Raw genomic sequence first — 11,701 nt, forward strand, 5'->3', positions numbered from 1 at the left:
ACCCATTTGTTGAAACATCTCAATTGGTATTCCATCAATTCCTGGAGCCTTGTTTTTTGCCAGTGCCTTCAGTGCAGCTTGGACCTCTTCCTTCAGTACCATAGGTTCTTGATCATTTGTTACCTCCTGAAATGGTTGAACGTCGACCAATTCTTTTTGGTATAGTGACTCTGTGTATTCCTTCCATTTTCTTTTGATGCTTCCTGAGTTATTTAATATTTTCCCCATAGAATCCTTCAATATTGCAACTCAAGGCTTGAATTTTTCCTTCAGTTCTTTCAGCTTTAGAAATGCCAAGTGTGTTTTCCACTTTCGGTTTTCTAACTCCAGGTCTTTGCAATGTCATTATAATACTTTACTTTGTCTTCTCGAGCTACGCTTTGAAATCTTCTGTTCAGCTCTTTTACTTCATCATTTCTTCCTTTTGCTTCAGCTACCATACACTCAAGAGCAAGTTTCAGAGTCTTTTCTGACATCCAATTTGGTCTTTTCTTTCTTTTTAATGACCTCTTTCTTTCTTTATGTATGATGTCCTTGATGTTGTTCCACAACTCATCTGGTCTTTGGTCATTAGTGTTCAACGTCAAACCTATGCTTGAGATGGTCTCTAAATTCAGTTGGGATATACTCAAGGTCATACGTTGGTTCTCGTGGACTTGTTCTAATTTTCTTCAGTTTCAACTTAAACTTGCATATGAGCAGTTGATGGTCTGTTCCACAGTCGGTCCTTGGCCTTGTTCTGACTGATGACATTGAGCTTTTCCATCTTCTTTCCACAGATGTAGTCAATTTGATTCCTGTGTATTCCATCTAGCGAGGTCCACGTGTGTAGTGACCTTTTATGTTGGTGAAAAAAGGTATTTGCGATGGAGAAGTCATTGGTCTTGCAAAATTCTGTCATGGGATCTCTGGCATCATTTCTATCACCAAGGCCATATTTTTCAAGTACTGATCCTTCTCCTTTGTTTCCAACTTTCACATTCCAGTCACCAGTAATTATCAATGCATCCTGATTACACTTTCAACCAATTTCAGACTGCAGAAGTTAGTAAAAATATTCAATTTCGTCATCTTTGGCCTTAGTGGTTGGTGTGTAAATTTGAATAAAAGTCGTATTAACTGGTCTTCCTTGTAGGCATAAGGATATTATCCTATCACTGACAGTGTTGTACTTCAGGATAGATCTTGAACTGTTCTTTTTGACAATGAATGCAATGCCATTCCTCTTCCAGTTGTTATTCCCAGCATAGTAGACCACATGATTATCCAATTCAAAATGGACAACAGCAGTCCATTTCAGCTCACTAATGACTAAGATATCGATGTTTATGTGTTCCATTTCATTTTTAATGATTTCCAATTTTCCTAGATTCATACTTCATACATTCCACGTACCTATTATAAATGGATGTTTGCAGCTGCTTCTTTTCATTTTGAGTCCTGCCACATCAGCAAATGAAGGTCCAGAAAGCTTGACTTCATCCACATCATTAAGGTCAACTCTACTTTGAGGAGGCAGCTCTTCCCTAGTCATCTTTTGAGTGCCTCCCAACCTGAGGGGCTCATCTTTTGGCACTATATCGACAACGCTCTGCTGCTATTCATAAGGTTTTCACTGGCTAATTCTTTTCAGAAGTAGACCACCAGGTCCTTCTTCTTACTCTGTCTTAGTCTGGAAGCTCAGCTAAAACCTGTCCACCATGGGTGACCCTTCTGGTATTTGAATACTGGTGGCATAGCTTCCAGCATCACAGCAACATGCAAACCCCCACAGTATGACAAACAGATGTGTGGGTCACACACACACACACACACACTCACACATACACACACACAAACACACTAGGATGGCTATAATCAAAAAAAGGAAAATAACAAGTGTTGGTAAGGATGTAGAGAAATTGATACCCTCGTGCATTGCTGGTGGGAATATAAATTGATGCAGCCACTGTGGAAAATAGTTTCGTGGTTCCTCAGAAAAGTTAAACATAGAATTACCATATGACCCAAAAATTCCACCCATTATATTTGTGTATAAGCAAATACTTATACACAAATGTTCATAGCAGCACTCTTCACAATAGTCAAAAGTTGAAAAACAGCCTAAGTGTCCATCAAGAGATGAATGGATAAACAAAATGTGATATATCCATATAATGGAGTATTATTCAGCCATAAAAGGGAATGAAGTACTGATATATGCTACAACATTGATGAGCCTCAAAAACATTATGCTAAGTGAAATAAGCCAGACACAAAATGACAAATATATGATCCCACTTATATGAAATGCCTAAAGTAGGTGAATCTATAGAGACAGAAAGTAGATTCATGGTTGTCTAGAGCAAGAGGTGGAGTGGGGTAGGGAGGAATGGGAGTGATTGCTAATAGTTAAGGAGTAATGAAATGTTCTAAATTTAGATAGTGGTTATAGTTGCACAATTCTGTGAATATACTAAAAACCCTTGAACTGTACACTTTAAATGGGTGAATTTTATGGTATGTGAATTATATCTCAATAAAGCTGTTGCAACAAAAAAAATCGACTGCAGTGGTTTGACTAAGGTGGTATTAATGGAGATGGAGATTAGTGGATGAATTTGAAAGATATTTCAGAGGAGAATCGATGGGACATACTGATGAATTGGATGTGGGGGTTGAGAGAAAGGAAAGTGTTGAGGATGACTCAGGTTTCTGGCTTGCACAATGGAGTATATGGTTATTGCATTCACTACTATAGGAAACACTAGAGAAGGATCAAGTTTGGGATGAGAGATTATGAGTTTATTCTCAGGTTAGATGAATTTAATATGCCCTTGAGCCCTGGTGGCACAGTGGTTAAGAGGTTGGCTGCTAACAAAAAGGTTGGCAGTTCGAATCCACCAGCTGCTCCTTGGAAACCCTATGGGGCAGTTCTACTCTGTCCTATAGGGCCGCTATGAGTCGGAATCGACTTGAGGGCAACAGGCTTGGGTTTTTGAGATATCCAAGTAGAGATGTTGAGTTGGTCATAGGGGTCTAGAGCTCAGAGAAGAAACCTGGATTAGAAATATAAATCTTGGCATCCTCAGTATGAAGATGATATTTATAATCATGAGACTAGATTAAATCACCCAGGGAAAAAAAAGGATAAAGTGAGATGGTAAGAGTACGTAGAACAATGCCTTAATGAACCTCAATGCTTAATACCCAAGTAGAAGAGGATAAATCTGAAAATGAGACAAATAAAAGTAAACAGAAAAACCCAAGAACTGTTGTATCCTATAGGTGAAAGTACAACATAGTTCAAGAAGAAAGGAGTGACGAATGGAAACAGGAACCTAGGGTGGAAATGGGGAGAGTGCTGACACATTACGGGGATTGCAACCAATGTCATGGAACAATTTCTGTATGAATTATTGAGTGGAAAACTAATTTTCTGTGTAAATTTTCACCTAAAGCACAATAAAATGTTCAAAAAAAGAGAAGAAAAGAGTGATAATCAGTATCAAAGACAATACAAAGATAAGTAAGATGAAGACTAAAAATTGTTAGATAATTATTTATTAGATAATTATTAGATAATCATCTTTTAGACTATATTGACCATAGTAAGAGCTGTTTTAGTAGAGTGGTGTGGGTGGAAGCTTCAACCACCACATAGTCAAAACACTAAATATTGTATTAGAGATGAGGGCTGGGGAAACAAATCAGCCATAAATATCTAGGAAGAACATGCTACTGTGATAAAATGTCAATGAGTTATTGACATAAGTTTAAAGAATTTAATATGCAGGTTCTTAATGTCAACACATCATATTCGTATTCTTTCATAAATTTATCATATTTAGAAACATGAAATAGCCCCAAGACTATGAAATAGTCCCAAGACTACCTTGGGAGGCCTTTATAGCCCATTCATGGCTTCAAGCACACTCTGAGAAACGCTGATGGATATATCAAAACATCTGCTTGAAAAAAAAAGAAATTTAGTTACTGAAGCCCAAGGAGAAAAATTACTTGTATTTTTGGGCCTCAGAATCTTTAACAGTAAAATGATAAAGGTGGACTAGATTATTGTTGAGGTCCCGTCTAACACTCCCATTTTATCAGTTTTATCTACATTTATTCAACTTGTAAATAAGCACCTCTAGATAGCCTCAGTGTTTTTACAAAACACCTTCTACTTCCTGCCCTAAGACCTGGCTCTCTACAAAGATAATGAGCTTCACCATGCAGCTGTCTCCCACTAAAGCTGCTTGATCTCTAAATGTCCAAATTCTGGAATGGAGAAGGTGGGATGGAGTAGGGAACCAATACTCTCCTGCCTCTATATTGCCTTTACCAGACCATTGCTCCAGCTTCGTGAAAAGCCCCTCTGTCCATAAGGTTCACACCGTCTGTAGATGCCATCTTCTATTCCTCCTCATTATGACTATTTACCCATCTCCTCATTCGCTGAGGACTCTGGCATCTGACTCACTGGCATCCTCTCTACCCCAATTCCTGCCACCATTGGCTAGCTGGACAAGCCGTCCCACCTTCTAGACTTACATTCCTTGGCCTACTCAGCTCTCATGGTCACATCCTGGATGGCTTCATGTTTTTCTTTTTTTCTTTTTATTGTACTTTAGGTGAAGGTTTACAGAACAAATAGTTTCTCATTGAACAGTCAGTACACATATTGTTTTATGACATTGGTTAATAACCTCACGACATCTCAACACTGTCCCTTCTCAACCTTTTTTTTTTGGGTGAAAATATACATAGCCAAAGATACACCATTTCAAAAATTTCTAAATGCACAATTCAGTGACATTGATTATGTTCTTCCAGTTGTGCTGTTATTCTCACTTTAGATGAAGGTTTACAGAACAAAATAGTTTCTCATTAAACAGTTAGTACACATGTTGCCCTATGACTGGTTAACAACCCCACTACATGTCAACACTGTCTTTACTCAACCTTGGGTTCCCTATCACCAGCTTTCCTGTCCCCTTCAGCCTTCTAGTCTTTGTCCCTGGAATGCTGTGCCTCACTAGTCCCGTTTTGTTTTATGGGGCTGTCCAATCCCCAGCTGAATGGTGAACCTTGGAGGTGACGTCACCACTGAGCTAAAAGGGTAACTGGGGGCCATACTCTCGGGGTTTCTTCAGTCTCTTTCAGGCCAGTAAATCTGGTCTTTTTGTGTGTGTTAGAATTTTGTTCTACATCTTTCTCCATCTCTATCCAGAACCCTCTGTTGTGATCCCGGTCAGAGCAGTCAGTGGTGGTAGCCGGGCACCATCTAGCTGTACTGGACTCAGTCTGGTGGAGGCCTTTGTAGCTGTGGTCCATTAGTTCTTTGGACTAATCTTTTCCTTGTATCCTGTTCTCTTCATTCTCCCTTGCTCCCAAAGGGGTGAGACCAGTGGAGTATCTTAGATGGCTGCAAACAGGCTTTGAAGACCCCAGATGCTACTCATATTGTCTTTATAAACTGTGTTAGGCCAATTGAGCTAGATGTTCCCCAAGACCATGGTTCCCACAGCCCTCTGCCCAGCAATTCAGTCCCTCGGGGAGTTTGGATGTGTCTATGGCTCTTCCATGACCTTTCCTTGTACAAGTTGTGCTGGCTTCCCCAGTATTGTGTCATCTTTTTCTTTTTGGTGAAGATATACACAACAAAATATACATCAATTCAACAATTTCTACGTGTACAATTCAGTGGCATTTGTTACATTCTTCAAGTTATGTTACCTGTCATGGATTGAATTGTGTCCCCCAAAAATATGTGTATCAATTTGGCTAGGCCATGATTCACAGTATTGTGTGATTGTCCACCACTTTGTCATCTGATGTGAGTTTCCTATCTGTTGTAAATCCTATCTCTATGATGCTGATGAGATGGGATTATGTTGATGAGACAGGACTCAATCTACAGGATTGGCTTATGGCTTGAGCCAATCTCTTTTGAGATATAAAAGAGAGAAGTGAGCAGAGAGACATGGGGGCCTCATACCACCAAGAAACAAGAGCCAGGAGAATAGCACGTCTTTTGGACCCGGGGTCCCTGCACTAAGAATCTCCTCAACTGAGGAAGATTGATGACAAGGACCTTCCCCCAGAGCCTACAGAGAGAGAGAGCCTTTCCCTAGAGCCTGTGCCCTGAATTTGGACTTCTAGCCTACTAGACTGTGAGAGAATAAACTTCTGTTTGTTGAAGCCATCCACTAGTGGTATTTCTGTTACAGCAGCACTAGATAACGAAGACACTACCTTTCTTGATAACCTTTTCCAAATCGTTTCATCATCATCATCAACACCAGTTCACTGCCCCCTAAGCTTCTCATCTAACTTTTTGAGTTGCTGCTGTCAATTTGATCTCATATAGATAATTCTTTAAAAGAACACAATGCTCAAAATGGACATTATCTTCGAATTAAGCTAAACTACTGTTTGGTTTAAAGATGACTTCAGGGGATAGTTTTTAAGGTTTAAGATTTAGATTTTCTCAGGGCAATAGTTTCGGGGAGTCATCAAGCCTCAATCGCTCCAGAGAATCTAGGTTTCATGAGAATTTTAAGTCTTTTCCACATTTTCTCCCATTTTGATCTGGATTCTTCTATAGAACCTTCAATCAAATCGTGCAGTAATGATAGTAGAATGGCTTCATCTTAAAATTATAAATTTGTATATCCTACTTTCTGACCAAGATCATCCATCTTCCAGTCTAGGCCTTTTCCTTGGTCAAGTATCAACTCTGGGCTTCCATTCTTCCCTGTTCACGCCTGTATCTTATTACTTGCCAGACCATTTTGAAGCTCTATATTAACGTGTCTGTGTCTCATGAGTACCTTGAGGGCAGGAACTGTTTCACTCACCCTTGCAAACTCAATATCTGGCACATGGTGGGCACTCAAAAAATAAATTTGAATAAATGTTTCTGAGTGATTTTTATATTCAAAGCACTGAGTGTGGGATTTGAGGACCATGCAAAGCTGATCAAAGTGGGTTCTGCCTCCAGTAAACCTAGAGAGGAATGCATTAAAAACTAGATCCCAAGGTGGAAAGTGTGAAGAGCCTCAAGAAAGGTAAAGGCAAAATGCTATAGAATTGCTAAGGTAGGCGAGGTGGGTATAGAAAGATGGTCAAGAGAAAATTGTTTCTGGGAGGGGATCATCGAAGATGTGACAGCTGAGCTAGCCTGGAAGGATGGATGGGGATTTGTGTATGTGAAGATGGAGGGAGAAGGCATTCCAGGAGGAGGAAACAGCATGAACAAAGACACCAAGTTAGGAAACCATAGGGTGTATCTGGAGAGCAACTGATTTAGAGGAAGCAAAGGATACATGAAGGAGAAAGTGAAAACAACTAAATTGACCTAATTTTGGAGCAATTTAACTATCTACTTTGATGTTATTTTGGCAGTGGCTAGACATAGGTAAAATTTCTCAATTTGTGACTATCAATTAACCCTTACACCACATGCCTTTCTTCAAAAGAATAGTTCAAGGCTTAAAAAAAAAAAAAAAAAAAACTTTTAACAAAAGCTTTTTATCCAAGAAGATAGTTATTTATTATTCCTACCTAAGCTTATCTTTTTTTTTTCTTTTTATCAACATGGTCATTGTTTCCTATGACAAAGTGATAAACAGGTTTGTTTGTTTTTTAAAGGAAGGTAAGGCCAACAACAAAGATGGGAATCATTTTCAATTCTTTAAATTCTTTAGATGATATTTTATTTCCATGAACATATTTTCCTGTTATTGTAAATTTATACTAAGTAAATAATAATGGCATTAAGTGGCATTCTTGGTGTGCTTTTGATCATCTCTCTCAAAAAGCGACTGCCAAGAGAACTTCCTAACAAACATCACTTAACCACTAAGTGTATGTGAGTATTAAAGGCATTTAGGCAATCCTTATTTAAGAAGCACAATGACAATTACCCACTTTCTCTGTTAAAGAACTTAAAACACACAGGTATACACATATAACAGTGTCCTTGAGGGAGTATTCCTCTACTGTACCTCACTTGAGAAACTGGAAGAGGTCTTCATCCTCAGATTGGTGGCTCTAGCTTTATTCAAAGCCCTCAGGCCTGGGATTTACTTCAGAATTCTGGGTGTACCACTTACTAGCTATGTGGCCTTGGGCAAGTTACTTAAGCACTCTGAGCCTCAGTTTCCACATTAGTAAAAACCAAAACCAAACCCGTAACCATTGAGTTGATTCCGAAAAGGAGATAATAATAGCACCTACTTCATAGGATTGGTGTGAGCATTAAAGGAGACAATACATGTAAAGTGCTTAACACAATGCCTGACACATAGAATAGGCTCAATAATTGATAGCTGTATCTGAGGAGCCTTGGTGGTGCAATGTTTAAGTATTTGGCTGCTAACCAAAAGGTTGGCAGTTCGAACGCACCCAGTGACTCCCCGGGAGAAACATCTGGAGATCTGCTCCTCTAAAGATTACAGCTTAGGAAACCCATGGGGCAGTTCTACTCTGTCACATGGGGTTACTACGAGTCGGAATCGACTCAACAGCACACAACAACGGCAATTATTTTTCTAAACAAAAAAAGACTCTTTGGCAAATAAATCTATCCTACAGAATGGTTTTGTACCTACATGCAAAAAATCTCTCTTTACATGTGAAACTGAACTGCCCTTAGTATTCTGTCCTCATCTATCACTACACAACTAAACTGTTACCAGACTTGGGATGATTCTAGTTCTGAGAGGTTTTAAAACCCAGCCTGGATGAATCATATATTCTTCTATTAATGCTACCTCAAGCTCGAACTTTTCCAGTGCATTCCTTTCTTTTTAATCTCATGAAACAGGCACCTTCTTTCCTCTCATTTCAATTCAGTGTCAAAACAAAATGGCATTTCCTAGTCCCTGATCTGATCCACATGCTAGACTGGCCAGTCCAGACCTAAGCGCACCAGGAAAGCCACTGAGCTCTTTGCAACCGTTGGCATGTGTCCCAATTCCCAGTGAGAGTATACAGTTCTCCCTCACCGCCTGAATAGGGAGCTATGTGAAGGTACTGATGAGACTGGGTGAAGTATAAATTATTGAGCTCCCCCTTGCCTTCCTTGCTTTTAAGAAAATACAACATATTTTCATAAACTAAATGTATTACTGAATAATGTAAAGGGGATAGATGATGGACAGAGTTCCTATTTCCCTTCCAGTATCAGTCATAAGATTTAAAAAACTTAAGGCAGTTTCCCTCCACCTACCCCAAACACACTCATGCACCCACCCAACCTCTGCCCCTCTCCCAAGGAATTATGTAGAATTTGGAGCAACCCTGTCTGGCTGGAATGGGAGTAATCACATAATGTCTTGAGCTTTAGAAATTGAGTTCAAGGCAACTCAGCATTTATTGAGAACAGTAGTTAAGAGCTATAACGAGCTATAGCTGCTAACCGAAAGGTCGGCAGTTCGAATCCACCAGCTGCTCCTTGGAAACTCTATGGGGGCAGTTCTACTCTGCCCTGTAGGGTTGCTATGAGTCAGAATTGACTCGACGGCAACGGGTTTTACTCTGTGTAAGGCTACTGTGCTGGATACTGAAGGGAATGGAAAGCTATATAAGATATGATCTATACCTCCAAGAAATAAGACAAACAGATTTTTGTCCTGAACAGGAATGCACTGTTCCTGCCTGGATGGGTGGACATATTTTTGGGCCCCAACCCTGTGTCAGGGGATTTTAATGATGAAGGAAAATAGAAGACAGACCACCAGCGAGAGGAAAGATGGAAAGACAGCAGACCTACCCTAAAGAATCCAATAATATTCCAGTATAAGTGGGGATCTAGGATGCTGGAGTCTTTATTTTTTTAATTGTGCTTTAGATGAAAGTTTACAACTCAAGTTAATTTCTCATACAAAAATTTATACACATATTTTTATGTGACACTAGTTGCAATCCCTGTAATGTGACAGCACACTCCCCCCTCCACTCCGGGCTTCCTGTGTCCATCCAACCAGCTCCAGTCCCTTCCTGCCTTCTCATCCTGCCTCTGGACAGGAGCTGCCCATTTGCTCTCATGTATCTGCTTGAACTAAGAAGCACACTCTTCATGAGCATTATTTTATGTTTTATATTCCAGTCTAATCTTTGTCTAAGAGTGGGCCTCAGGAATGCTTTTAGTTCTGCGTTAACAGAGCATCCAGGGGCCATGGCTTCGGGGGTTCCTTCAGTCTCAGTCAGACCATTAAGTCTGGTCTTTTTACGTGAATTTGAGTTCCGCTCCACACTCTTCTCTTGCTTCGTCAGGGACTCTCTATTATGTTCCCTATCAGGGCGGTCATTGATGGTAGCTGGGCACCATCTAGTTCCTCTAGTCTCAGGTTGATGGAGTCTCTGAAATGCTGGAGTCTTTAGAGGCAACATGCAGTAGTGAGTAAGGGCAGAGCCTCTGAGATTGGGCAGAGGCTCTGAAATCAGGCAGAGGCTCTGAAATCAGGCAGACCTGGGTTCAAATCCCAGCTCAACCACTTATTAGCTTTGTAGCCTTAAGCAAGTTACTCACCCTTTCTGAACCTCAGTTTCCTATCTGTAAAATAGTAATATTAATAATATTAGTACCTGTTTCATAAGATTGTTATAAGACTTAAATAACTCAGATAATGCACAGTGCCTGGCATATAAGTGCTCAAAAATTGTAGCTATTAATATTATTATTATTAAGGCTTGAGGTCTTTCCGGAGAAGACGATGTACAGCTTAAAAGCTCACTTCAGGAGTAATAACTTCAGCAAAAGGAGAGACTTGTTTCTGAGATGTTATATTTCTAAGAAGCCAGGAGAGTCTTACCCAATTAGGGTCTGGAAGTAGCCGTACCCAAAAATTAAGTTTAGGCCCAAAAAACCCAAAGAGGAAGACACCTCTTTTTTCACTCCCTAAAGAGAGGTGCACCCAAGGCTCTATCCTAATACGATTCACTCCAGCCATCACAGCTCAAAGACACACTAACTTTTGTTAAAGACTCCCACCAATTTGCCATAGCATCACCCCTAAAAACATTTAAAATGTGGACTATGCTATCACTACATTTGATTTCTTCCACCTGCGTCTCTAACTTGGGGCTTCATCAACATCATCAAGAAACACCCCCCTCCTCCTCCTCCTACACACACACACACACGCATACACAGTGGCTGTCACTGTACTGAACACTTTATACCCAAATGCCTAAGTCCCAGTCTCTGGCTCAAGGGATTCCTGTTCAGTTTGCAAGACAGGATATGCTTACCAAACAATAGCTCAGGGCAAAGTAGTGGACACTCAAAGCCAATGCAGAAGGCAGGATATGCAGGGGTCCAGAGAAGGCAGAAACTGAAATACTCCCTGGCTCAAAGGACTCCCACATTTCCCATCTCACTTGGAGTAAAATTCATCTTTACCGTGGTTTGCAAGGCCCTATATGATCTGGCCCCTGCTCAGCTCTCCGACTTCATCCCTTCCCAGCTCCTACCCCCTCGCTCCACTCCAGCCACGATGGCCTTCTTGCTTTCTCATCAGCAGGCCAAGCATGCTGTATCTCAGGGCTCTTGCAGTGGCCAGTCTTTCTGCCTGGAAATTTCTTCCCCTGATCTCCGCATGGCTGATTCCTTGTCTCTGCTCAGGTCTCAATTCAATGCCTCTTCCTCAGAAAGGCCTCCCCTGAACCTCTATTTAAAGGACCTGCCCTTTCCTCCACCCCTGTCACTTTC

This window comes from Trichechus manatus, unplaced genomic scaffold (assembly GCF_000243295.1).
Source record: "Trichechus manatus latirostris isolate Lorelei unplaced genomic scaffold, TriManLat1.0 scaffold00079, whole genome shotgun sequence".
In the NCBI taxonomy this organism is placed as follows: domain Eukaryota; kingdom Metazoa; phylum Chordata; class Mammalia; order Sirenia; family Trichechidae; genus Trichechus; species Trichechus manatus.